General features: G+C 41.0%; 1 protein-coding gene across 4 annotated transcripts in view; it reads right to left on the bottom strand.

The window, feature by feature from the left end:
- The window catches only part of ESRRG (estrogen related receptor gamma), a 695806-nt gene that overhangs the window by 474543 nt on the left and 207429 nt on the right, over positions 1-13834 (bottom strand). For all 4 annotated transcript variants that reach the window (XM_061382197.1, XM_061382199.1, XM_061382198.1 and 1 more), the window contains exon 2: positions 11234-11325. The gene's annotated coding sequence lies outside the window, so the exon portion shown is untranslated. The remainder of the gene's footprint in view (positions 1-11233; positions 11326-13834) is intronic.

Below are 13834 nucleotides of genomic sequence, written 5' to 3' on the forward strand. Positions count from 1 at the left end.
GAATTTAGGCATGTGAGGGATTTGATGGAATGAGTATGAATAATTCTTCTCCAGCGACTGAGAAGTCAAGAAAAGATTTCTGAACTTGTTGGGTTGAACATGAGGGATTGGTGCCTGATGGTGGCTCTGGGGTCACTGTCTTCAGGTTGTCATTAACTAGAGATCATATTCATTGATCTCCTTCCTTCATGAAGATAGTGGGATGGCTTTGAATTAATACACGCTTTGCTCTCCTCCATCATTACATCTTACCCCTGTGCCCTGTCGAAAGGCATTACACTGTGCCCAAATCCCCCTTTTTCCTCCATCCTTCTCTCACCTCTTTCCCCCAGGTTTTCCTTTCAAAGGAAACCTCCTTCTTTTCTGTCCCTTTGCATTCATTCTGTTCTTTCATCTTGATAACAATGGAAAGGGAAAAATGAATCTCTCTCAAACCTACTTCTCAAACCTTACTATTATTTGAAACCTGTGGTATCCATCTCCATCACCCTCTTCCTATCAAGGATGCTATGGTCCAACTGAAACATTTCTTCTCCCTCCGGTCTAAATCTCCATGCTCTTGTATATTTTTGTAGGTTCTCCCATCCATATTATAATTTCCTTCATCTATCCTTCTTCCCCTGCTTGTAGCCGCTACACTCTGTACCACTGGCCATCCCACAGGCTACGAGGTTACATGATGGAGGGTGTATCACTGCGCTCCTGTGAAAACAGCACAAATGTCCATCCACGAATGAATGGAAAAACAAAATATGGTACAGACATACAATGAAATGTTATTCAGTTTTAAAAGGTGTAGGATTCTGATATATGCTACAGCGTGGATAAACTCTGAAAACATTATGGTGAATGAAATATATCAGACAATGTTATATAATTCCACTTACACGAAGTATTTAGAGTAACGGAATTCATAGGGTTGGAAAGGGGAGTGGTACGTGCTAGGGGCTGGGGGGAGGTGGGTATGGAGAATTAATGTTTAATGAACACAGAGTTTGAAGTGATGAAAAGTTCTAGGGATGGGTAGTGATGATAACTACACAGCAACGTGAATGGACTTGATGTCACTGAAATGCACACTAGAAATAGTTAAGACACTAGGAAAGCGTTAAGCCTGGTTTCCCAGACCTGCATGGGAATGTTCAAGTCGCACTGGAGTCAAGTTTGATTATACTTAATTTCAGAAGAAGCATGGAAGGCTCAATCAGCAAATGATGGTGAAAAGATATCACTTCAATGTACATTTCTTCCTTCCCTCACTCACATAGGAGATGTTTACTGGGCAACGTCCCTGCGGCTGGTACAGTCCTAGAAGATGTGACTGAACAGCACTCACAATCTAGAAAAGCAAAGGGACAGTCAAGAAGGAACAACTTGTCCCACAAATGTTAAAAATAGGACAGAAATGCTTGGAAGCGTGTCAGGAAGGCCTTTCAAACTAGTGTGTGGGGGTGGGGAGGACAGAGGATGCTTTAAGAATGTTTTTAAGCTGAGACCTACGGTTTTAAAGGAGTTAGGCAAAGGCTATTCCAGACCGAGAGAGCTGTAGGCATGAATGAGAAATGACATAAGACTTCGGAGACTGGCTTGGCTGGAATTTAGAGAGAGAACAGAGAGACAGACAGAGAGTGGACCGTGGAGGTGGGGTGGCGGAAGTGGGGAGTCAGTCTGGGAGATGACATGAAGCATTTTAGGCGTTTTTTTTTTTTTTTTCCTAAAGACTAAATGAGAAGATTACAACAGACCTCCCTTCCCAACTGAAGATGCTATTCAACTATGAAGGTGTTAAATCTGTGATCTCGTTCCCAGCCTCATCTGTGATGCCCTCATCCTCCCAATGTCCTCAGAGAAACCGTGTCTGACGCCCTGCACGTAGAGCCCTCCTCAGCACTTCCCCACCCACACATATCACCCTGACCTCACTCAAATTATTAGGCACCACAGGGCTTCCTTGGACATCTTTCCTCGCAAAGACCAGGGTCGGCGTTCTCACCACTGTCCTCAGTCACAGACACGCCGCCAAGTTTATTATGTAACCTTCCTTTCTGACTCACATCCCTTCTGAAGAACCTCTCTGACTCACTTCTCCCATGGAGCAGGCATCCTTCTCTTTTGCCTGCATCTTGAAACTCTCTGCTCACCCTTTTTCTTTCCGCTTTACATAGTCTCAGGTCTCTTCTGTTATCCACATCACTCTTTGGTCACCAGAGGTGAAGGCAGATGTGAACGTGGCTCATTATCCATTCATTCCATCTAAATTCAACTTGGCCGTCCACCAAGAATACGAGGTGATTCATTTACTGATCCTCGGTCCATTCCTGGCCTCACTTCCTTCTGAGGTTTCTTTAAAATAACTCTCTCCTCAAGCTCCTAACCCTATCTTCAGGAAATGACTTTCCATTCTGACTATTCCATGGGCACTCTTACCCGTCATCTGTCCTTGACTTTTGTAGTCCACAGGTCTGTTTGTACAGATGGGCTTGATCTTCTTAGCCTTTTTTAAAGGAGGATGACACTGAAACTTCACTGTGTGAAAGGCCTGAGAACTGCCAAGATGGGTAAGACATGGTTCTTGCCTTTCTGAAAGTTTTATCTATATTTAAAACTATACTTACATGGGGCTTCCCAGGTAGCTCAGCGGTAAAGAACCTGCCTGCCAATGCAGGAGACTCAGGTTGGATCCCTGGGTCGGGAAGATCCCCTGGAAGAGGGCATGGCAATCCACTCCAGGATTCTTGCCTGGAGAATCCTCATGGACAGAGGAGCCTGGCAGGCTATGGTCCATGGGGTCACAAAGAGTCAGACACAACTGAAACACTTTGTTTTAGGATGAGTCTTAAATGGTACCAATGTACGTTTCCACATCCAGGGCTCTTCTAGCAGAAGAGATCAGGGAAGGCTGAAGGAAGAAGGTGAAGTTTAGGCTGAGCCTTTAAGGATAAGTGGGATCCTGGTAGGCCTGACAGAGTGATATGAGGCATCCTGAGCAGAAGGAATTGCAAGTGTGAAACGTGTGGGTGGAGGATACAAATAGTTTTACTTTTCTTTTCATTTTCTTGAGATATCCTTGATAAAGGAACATTGCATTAGTTCCAGATACACAACATAATGACTTGATTTTTGTATATATTGTGAAATGCAGTTATGCTTTTTAATATGAAGATCCGAAGAACACGATGGTGCAATGGAGCTAGAAGTGTGTGGTGTGATAATGCCGCGGAGGTTTCATCTGCTCAGTAAGGGAGGAAGGACCTTGTTACAGATAACAGGATGGTATTCTGAAGAAGGAAATGGCAAGCCACTCCAGTATTCTTGCCTGGAATATCCCAAGGACGGAGGAACCTGGTGGGCTACAGTCCATGGGGTTGCTAAGATTCAGACACGACTGAGCGACTTCACTTTCTATTCCAGAGTGGCCCTCAGTGCACCTTGAAAGTTGAGAGGTTGAAGGTCAAGTTCAGCTAGGAGGACTGTGTCACCAGCTGGTCCCAAAGTAAGGCACACCGATTCCAATCCCTAATACTTTTGTGGGGAGGGGCTTATCTTTATTCATTTATTATTTACTTTGTTTAATCCCATTCTTAGAGCTTCCTTCAGCTTAAAATTCCTTATTTCTCATAAAAGTAATAATCGTTTGTGTGTATGTGTATGGAAATTTTAAAGAATTAAGACAAATCATTCTCCCCTCATATTAGAAACGCTTTCCCTTGACTCACCCTGAGAAACCACAGGGGCTTCTCTTTCCTTGCTCTGTAAAGCCTCCTGACTTTTCAAAGTGTTCAAGTCTCCTTGACTTGCCATTTCCCTCAGCTGGAAGCCCTCCCTACCTCCCTGGCCTCAACCTTAAGGGTTCAGCTCAGATGTCAACCCCCTGGGAAGCCTAGACACACCCCTCTGTCTCCTCTGCCAGTGTTCTAAGAACCCACCTCTGGGGACCCACGGTGCTCGGTTATCCCTCAGAACACCAAGCGGATAACGTGGAAATACCCATTTTCTGCAGCTGTCTTCCTCACTAGTCTATGAACACAGGGCTCAAGGGAAGGATGGCAGGGAGGGATAGTTAGGGAGTTGGGAATGGACACATATACACGGTTGTGTTTGAAATGGATCACCAACAAGGTCCTACTGTACAGCACGGGGAACTCTGCTCAATGATATGTGGCAGCCTGGATGGGAGGGGAGTTTGGGGGAGAATGGATACATGTACATGTATCGCTGAGTCCCTTCCCTGTTCACCCGAAACGATCACAAACATTGTTAATTGGCTATACCCCAATACAAAATAAAAAGATTTTCTAAAAAGATTAAGAATAAAATAAATACTGTTTTTCTTTGTTTTGGGGAGGGATCCAATCTAAGTTAGACGAGAAAACATGAAGGCACACACACACAAAATCAAAATAAACATATTCGACTACTTCCCCTAGACAAAAGAGAACCAAAGGTAAAATAAAACAGAGATTTCTGCAACACATTTAAGAGAAACGGGGGTTAATATTCTTAGTGTGAAAAGAATGATAACAAATAAGGAAAATGATGATGATTTCAATACAAATAATTGCCAAGAAAATATGAAAATGCAAATTCACTGAAAAAGATATAAATGACCGATAAACATCACAACAGATGCTTAGCTTCATTCACAATTTTTAAACTGTAGATTGAAATGACTCTAAAACACCATTTCTCAACAGTAAATTGGCAAAAACATTGAAAGTCTGATGGAATCGTGGCTAACTGGGAAATTGATAGTCGTACAATGTTGGTAGATGTGTTAACTTACACTGGTTTATAACACATAAGTTTCATATGTATAATTTATGTAACTTCTTAACGATCTGCTGACAGTTTCTTATAAAACTGAAAATGCAGATACACTGAGCCTCAGCAATCCTATTCTAGATATCTATCCTACAGGAATAAGAGCACAAGAATAAAAAACAAATTATACAGCAATACTGAAAACTAAACAAGGTAAAAGGGTTGACTGCGTATCACTAAGAGAATGGTTATATATGTTATGATATGTCCATCTAAGGGGTACCTTCAATAAATACATACTCGTTAAAGAGAAGATATGTTAAGTAAACTTCAGACCTATATGTTGCATGGTTGAGTTGAAAATGAAACTAGTTAGATCAGAATTTCAATAAACATTAGAATTTGTAGAAAAAGCTATTAAAAAACTGTGAAGAGTGACTGCTGGCTGTGCATGGCAAAAGATGATTGTGCTTCTGTCTTTTCTTCCTTCACAAAACACTTTTTAACTTTGCCATATGTCTCTTTATCCTCAGCCCTTAGCAGTCCTCATGGAAGCTGCTCAGTAAATGCTGGTTAAAGAGATTCCATTCTCCATTATTATGAACTCTTAGAAATCTGCCAGTTTTGTGCATCTGAAGGCATCACTTGACCACACATCTTACGGGAAACCCAAACAAACTTTTGGGGCAACCCCAAAATTAATAGCTCCCACCCCCCTTCACATGTAAAGCAATTCAATTTTGACAACAAATTATTCCATTACCATTATAAAGTCTCACTGAAGCCCTTGGCATTGTGAATCAGCTGCTTCCTCCCCAAACTCTCCTTAATCTTCCTGACACTGGCTTTTATGCCTCCTGTCCTCCCCCTCTCTTTCTGCTTGCTCATTCTCTCATTCACTGCCTCTTTTTCTGTTTGCATGTTTTTCTTCTAAAGTTTTGTTCTCCCTGATACTCTTCTCTCTCTGCTTCATTCCTGTGATGATTCACCTTTCCTCGAGACCACATCCAAATGTTGTCTGTCTCTGAATAGGGCACCATTAATTTTCCAGGCTCATTAGCTTTGGGAGCCTCATGTTTTTGATTCCCTACAACTCAAATCCTGTCTGCAACTGAAAGAGTCTCCATCTCCCTCCTAAATGATCCCACTCTTGGTCCAGTTTCTCAAAGATTCTCCAGGTGGCGGGGTTAAGCTGGTTGTCATTTTCTTCACCGAGTGTCAGAATAGCATGGTGAACTCCAAAGCAGGACTTGTTGAGTCACCCAGTCGTGTCTGACTCTTTTGTGACCCCGTGGACTGTAGCCTGCCAAGCTCCTCTGTACACTGGATTTCCCAGGCGAGAATACTGGAGTGGGTTTCCATTTCCTTCTCCAGGGGATCTTCCCAACCCAGGGATCAAATCTGCGTCTCCTGCATTGGCAGGCGGGTTCTTTACCACTGAGCCACCAGGGAAGCCCCAGAGTGGGACTGTCTGCTCTCAAGTCAAATCTCCTCTACTCAACCAAACTTTTCAATGTCTCTGTACTTCAATTTCCCTATGTTTAAAATGGGATAATACCAACTATTTTATGAGGCTGTAAACAAGATTTCATGATTTATTCTATTTAAAGCACTCAAAAGTGCTCTAGAAAGCATTATGGAAATACAAATTATTATTCTGTTTTCCAAATTTTCCATAGTGAACATCCACCAAGCTCATCTGTCCATGGAATTCTCCAGGCAATAATACTGGAGTAGGTAGCCATTCCCTTCTCCAGGAGATCGTCCCAACTCAAGGATTGAACCTGGGTCTCCTGTACTGCAGGCAGATTCTTTACCATCTGAGCCACCAGAGAAGCCCATAATAATAATAAAAAGTATTTAAGATATTCAATAGTTCCCAAAGATTTCTAAATCAACTGCAAACCCTTTGCCTACCTTAATGCCCTCTCTCCAGGAAGATGAACCTATTTTCCTTATGCAACTCAATCTTCTGACTTTTTTTCATTCAGCACTTCCCAATTCTTTAGCTCCATCCCCAAATCCAGTGTCTGCCCGGGGAATTTCAAGAACTGGCTCTCAAATGAGTAAAAAAGCCCCAATTTTAATCATTCACCAATACAAATATTCCCATCCTGGCTGATTTTAAGCTACCAACACAGCATCATGGAGTATGTAGTTAGGAAGAAATTGCACCATTATATAGTATTTCCATAGTTCAAATACAACAGGCAGACCTCAAGAGCATTGAAAATAGCGATCTATGGGGGAAAATTATTAGGAAGCAATAAGTTCTATTTATTACTTTTGTTTTTAAGATCACCCACTTACTTTAAGTTTATTTAATTCTTCATAATATTTCACAAAAGCTGGCTTATAAAATTCCTAGAAATTTAATGCTTGGCTCTCTTGGGTTGAGAAGGCTCCAGAACACCATGAAACACCCCACTCCCCTACCCCAAGCATCCTCCTATTGACTCCAGCTTTGTCTTCCTGAACTGGTTCTCCTTGCCTCCTCCCTGACCCCTGGGCTACCCATCCTAGAGTACACAATGATAGCATCCCATTGGTCCTCCTTTGCCCAATGCCATTAAGCATTTTTAAGGGATATTAATTACATTTAGCATCCCAGCATACATATTTTATTACCTTTTTTTACTGTTTTGCATATTATCCTTTCTCCCACCTCCAAATTAGATCATATTTGTTTTATACTAGTGATTATCAACTACAGAAAAGGAGGGGTCTGCATCTTTGAGAATCATTTGAGAACCTCAGTACTTTTACAAGCCTCTCCTTCTCCAAGCCAAAGGATGCTGAAATTTCAGTTCCAATGCCTATCTCACTTCGGTTAGAGAACCACTATTTTATATTTGCAAATCTTAGCCCTACAAACGCCTGGCACATAGTAAGCACTCAGTAATTACTTGTAGATTGAAGAGATCAGATATTCCAGAAGAAAAAATAAATCCTATTGATGAATTTAAAAGTCAGCTATCTGTCAAGGTAGGGTTTTGGTTTCTTTATAGAAAGAAATAACAGTACAGTCCTGGTAGTTATATTTGGATATAATAGTGAGAAAACAGGTTACAACTCAGGATATTCTTTCTTATAAAGGCAGTGAAACTCTTCCAACAGAAACCTAAAGCATAAGCCCATTACTACTAACAAGGTAAAGTGGTGGATGCCTTTATTAATGTAGAAATGACTGGAAATTCCTGCTGTCACATTCTTGGAAACCTTGGAGACCTGTAAATGCACACACATACATACATACATGCCTGCACACAGACATGTGCATAAACATACGTGGCATGATCATACACTTACTGCAAGAGTGTTTTTAAACACCAGGTGTGATGGCTACGAACTAACTTCATTAGAAATGATAGTATTGAAAGATCAAACTGTTTTATTCCTACTTATTTTGAAATAACATCCTAAATAACTTGTCTCTCATGAACTTCAACAACAATAACAACAAAAGCAAGAGAAAGCTATGGCCTTCACGTTCACATGAAAATTTTGGCTAACACTAAAATAGTCCAAGATGAGCACCAGCGGTAAAGCGGAAAAGCTACCTTTGAGAATGAGAATTGCCCTATCACATCCTTTTCTGAAGGAGAGATCTCAGATTATCCTGCGTCCAAGTCTACATGGATTCCTTGGGCAGACACCCGGGGAAACTTCAGGAAAGGCAGTTTCAAGCCATCCTGAAACAGTCACCCTGTAAATAAGTAAATCTTTCTCTTTCATTGGCACTTATATTTGCCCCAAGACAGTCTGTTTAGTAAAGAAAAAAAAAACACCGTCAAAATTTGGACCCCACTTTGCCAGCAGTAAGCTTTCTGCTAATTCTGTCATAAATAAAGAGCATTGACAAAGGCATTAAAGATGGAAACAATAAAAATAGTCAGGAAGGGCAGCAAAAAAGATTGCCATGATGGTCTGTCTCAGTTTGCAAAAAAAAAAAAGGTATTAAAATACCAACGATACAAAAATAGACTTAGACAATTATCTTCTTCACAGGGAGGGGGAAACTGCTCCCAGACCTCATAAGATGGGTGTCTTCAAGGTTTCATTGATTAGTTGATAAGTTTGCTGGTGAATGATGAGTCGATTAGTCAGAAGGGTTTGAATTAGTTACCAGAGCTGCTTCTTCCATGAATAAAATGCAGGAGTGTCCTCTCTCCCACCCTCTGTGACAGATGATATCTGTTTTCTCCTGTGAGTTTGAATTTAAGAGCCACTGAAGCTCAGCCACAGTATATTCTGGCTCAAATGAGCTGAAAATTGCATTCAATTTGAATTTCAAAAATGGAGGGGAAGAAGGGGGAAAAAAAAAAACCCTTAGCACCCATCAAGTCTCCACACATTTCAACTATTTCCTGCTGCTTAGCTGCATTCCGCCAGGCTGGGGACCTGAAACCAGGATGTACTGCAGGGGGTAAGAGCATCTCTGGATTCCTGCCCAGTCTGAGTTTAAAAATAAACTTTTAATAGTCAGGATCAAAGCAAACCTCACTTTTACGCACATGCATAATGCAGAACGCGACCCAGCGAAGAAATAGATTTATCTTTTCCAAACTCAAATTGACCTGCTTTTTTTCCCCCTTATGTACTTTGGAGGTGATAAAGGTGAAGATGTTTTCCCTGGGAAACTCTAGAAAGGCAAATTCTTCTCTAAATTAAAATTAATTCCTCCTCAGCTCACTTAAGACCCTCATTCCCTGTTGCTTGATTTTTCCCCTTCTCCTGCCTCGCATTTCAAAGCAGGTGCATTCTTGAAAAGTTGAGTGAGTGGACATTGATTTTTTTCAAATCAAATCATATTTTAAATGCTCTAAGAGAGTTATTTAAAGGAATCTTGTGATAAATTATTGTATAAAACCAAGCTATTTTGAGAGTGCAGATACTCGCCCCTTCATGCAAAGACACAGTCAGCATGCATTTGAGGCCATATTCAGTTTTCTTAAAGCAGGGCATACCTACAGTTTTGAAGAAACACAGATTGAAGTATCACCAATAATTAAAACTAAACTGTTGTTACCCAAAACAACAGATAAATCCCAGAATCATGTAACTGAATGATCTGGGGCCAGAACTCCAATTCATGATTGTTGGAGCTGAAGGAACACAGAGAATATCAGATTCATTTCAACCCACTTCACACATGGAAGTGTATTCTCCCATTGCCTAAATCATGTTGCAAATGAAGCAGCTTGGGTGTGATGAAAAAGGTAATTCAGTTCTGAAGTCCATTTTCCACATAGAAGCAGGAATCTGTTGAACACTGTTCAGACAATCCAATGACTCTAGAGGGTTCAATACCAGGCAGGATGGAAAGCATGGTTCCCAGCATCCTTGCTCTGCCCGGGAAGGTTGGGGGGAGTGGGTGGGGTGGGGGGTGGAGGATGGGTACCGGATGACTCACTGATCCCACCTTGGAGAACCATGCACAGCAATGGTTTGCCTCCTTACCTGAGTTGTGAACTGTTTGAGCGTCTGATGGAAACACAGACCCTTTCCAATTTAAGAACCCCTCCATACTATGATCCTCATGAGTTATTACCACAGGGTTCATGGCTGCTACTGCTAAGTTGCTTCAGTCGTGTCCGACTCTGTGCGACCCCATAGACGGCAGCCCACCAAGCTCCGCAGTCCCTGGGATTCTCCAGGCAAGAACACTGGAGTGGGTTGCCATTTCCTTCTCCAATGCATGAAAGTGAAAAGTGAAAGTGAAGTCGCTCAGTCGTGTCTGACTCTGCGACCCCATGGACTGCAGCCTACCAGGCTCCTCCGTCCATGGGATTTTCCAGGTAAAAGTACTGGAGTGGGGTGCCACTGCCTTCTCCGCAGGGTTCATGGATCCAGGACCAATTGAGTAACTGATGAAAGTATAGAAAAGTAGGCATTACATGCTTTTCCTTCAAAAACAGAGTGAAGAAGACTTAACATCTAGATATATTTGGAAAGATCTAGGCGTCCAACTGGTACCTGACAGCATGCAAGTACTTTTACTGAGTTCACAGAAAGCAGAATTGAGAAGGCTTCCTATCTTAAGTACAGGACAAGACCAAGAGAACAATAATACTTGAAGTTCTCGCGCACTGCCCAAACAGAAAAAAGTAAGAAATAATCTAACCGTGACAGCTGTAGCTTAATGGTTAATACAGGGAATCAGTAGAAACAGAGCAAAACTTTTCAAAAAGAACCATGATATCATCGCAACACATACTCCTTAAAGTCCCATTTGTCAGAATATCCCATAAAATAAAACCCGTGAAAAGCTTGAAAACAATGTTCTTGCATTTTAAAAGACAGAATGAGGGAAACATGGGTGACTCTTCACATACTAATGAAATCCTTGCCAGGACCACAGGGACAAAGATGTGAAGAGGCCACTTAACTCTTTAGTGTGTAACACAGGGCATTATGTTCTGTGGCTTTAAAGGATCATTCACGACTCCTAATTTTTTAGGGAACAGCTTACCTTTCAAACTGCAACAATGTTAGCGTAGAATTTTTTCCTTACATCTTCATAATGTAATATTGTTTCATTGATGAACCAGTAAATTGTCAGCTCTATTCATTATGTGGCAGGAGCAAGGATCCAACCCAAAAAAGGAAAAAAAAAAAAAAAAAGTGAGGTCAGTTTTCTTGGCTGCTGCATTTAATAAAATCTCCCAGGCAAGAGAGTTAAGCACACATTAATAGCTATGACTTAGCTGCCTTCTGCAAGTCTTTGATTTTCCTATATATACTCAGGGCTGTATTAACACTAGCGCTAAGGGACAGTCCTCATGGCTTGTTTTAAGTTTTCTTCCTTCTCAGCTTTATCAGATTTATTAATCTTCTGCTTCCCTCTTATTTATACTGCATGCTCTGGTTAAGGTTTGAAAGCGTTTTCCATTATAACACCCATTTATAACTTTCAGAAAAAAAAAAAAATTCTTCTATCACAGGGCTCAAGGGACTTTCTACTTATTTCACGATAGTCTCAAAATAAACAAGTTTCTCTAAATGGTGTGGGTGGGGGGTGGTTCTTATTTCTCCCATTCTCAAAATGAGACAAAAGGAAGCAGGTTGAGAAGGATAAGTTTCCTGATGGAAAAACTCGAAGATTCGGGTATTTTTTTTGTTTCTGTTTGTTTTAAATTTGGTGGCACCTTGTAGCATGTGGGATCTTAGAATCCCGACCAGGGGTCAAACCCACACTCCGTGCTTTGGAAGCGTGGAGTCCCAACCACAGGCCCACCAGGGATCCCGAAGCCTCGGTTTTAAATAAGCCCACCATGCATTTACCAAGTGCACTTTTTTTCAAAATCTTGTTTTTTCATAGAGTGTTTATCAGAGGAAATGATTAGATTGAAACTAATCTTGTAAAACTGCCAATGTTTTACTGATCTTGACCTACAAAAATGGCAATTCCATATGATCTAACTTAACAGATCTCATATCTATACCCTCATATAAAAGAAAACTGTTTGGAGCAATACATTGTTCACAGGGATATCCAGGGGGATTCTGTGCTGGACTTGGGGCCAGGGGAGGGAGAAGGGAGAGGAAAAAAAGGTTGTGACCGACAGATAACTGAAGGGTCCTAACAATTTGTTTGGTGCAGGTTCTCATGCAGTTTGTTCAGTAAAAGATGTGGGAAAACTCATTAATTCTATGGCACCAGGCCATTCCCATCACACCCCTTGAGGCATGAATGTGGTAACTGTAGACTTCGGGGAGTGAACACTTCAAAGAGATGCCTGTGCTGTGATTAGAAGATTCTCAGAGGGGCTCTAAATCGTATTCACTCAAGACACCCTTCAAACCCACAGCTTTTTGCCTTTTCTTTAAAGAATGAAGTTAAAAGTAAAATGCTTGACAATTAAACAAGATTGAGGTTTCAATTTCAACTTTGCCTTAATACCCCAAAACTACAAGAAGCAATTGGAACCAAACTTTGATCATTTGCTTTCACGCTGAAGAGGAACTATTAGAGCACTCGAGAAACAAAGGGATCATTTTAAAAGTTTTTGCGTGAGGGAGGGCTGATGATCAATGAAGCCAGGAGACCAAGGAGGCTTCTGGCATAGAATGGAATTTGACAGGGTGTAGACTCAAGAAAGGGAGATACTAACCGACAGAGAAAGACAAATATCATATGATATCACCTATACGTGGAATCTGAAAAATATGATACAAATGAACTTAGTTCCAAACCAGAAATAGACACACAGACACAGAAAACAAATGCTATGGTTACCAAAGGGGATAGTGGGGGGCAGGGGGTTTTGTTAACCTAGGAGTTTGGGATTAACAGAGAAACACTACTATGCATAAAATAGGTAAACAGCAAGGTCCTACTGTACAGAACAGGGAACTGTACTCAACATCTTCTAATAATGGAAAAGAATCTGAAAAAATTCAGTTTTGCATGTATATATAACTGAATCACTTTTCTGTATGCTTAAAAGTAACATGATATTAGGAATTAGCTACATTTCAACAAAAAAGAACCCCCCTCCAAATAAAGAAAATAAAAGATGCTCTGCAAATACAAATAGGAGGGTATATTTGATATACTTACTAATGAGAAAGGCTAAACGAGTTGCATGTGAGAATCTAACCCTATTTATATTCTAGGACTGTGAACATAGGAAGCCTGTTAAAAATCTGCAATTTGTACAAATATAATTTCCCCTGGAGAAGGAAATGGCAACCCACTCCAGTACTCTTACCTGGAAAATCCCATAGACGGAGGAGCCTGGTAGGCTACAGTCCATGGGTCGCAAAGAGTCGGACACGACTGAGCGACTTCACTTTAATGAAGCACTAAGAGAGAGTCCACTCGAGTGACACTACAGGGTAAGATGTCCTTAGGAATCTAATTTAGGTTGTTTATTACTATTATTATTATAAAGAAAGCCTAGGATTCCAGAGTACGAAAGAAGGATTTAAAGGGACAAAAAATCCTTCCGGGGCTGAGTTCATCAGATAATGTTACTGTCCAGGTAATCATGCCAATGGTCATGACCAATGTGGTTGTGATTTCAAGTTCGCATTTAAAATACATAACTGGTCAAAGCCTATCTCTGAA

Source organism: Bos javanicus, chromosome 16, assembly GCF_032452875.1.
Source record: "Bos javanicus breed banteng chromosome 16, ARS-OSU_banteng_1.0, whole genome shotgun sequence".
Classification (NCBI taxonomy): domain Eukaryota; kingdom Metazoa; phylum Chordata; class Mammalia; order Artiodactyla; family Bovidae; genus Bos; species Bos javanicus.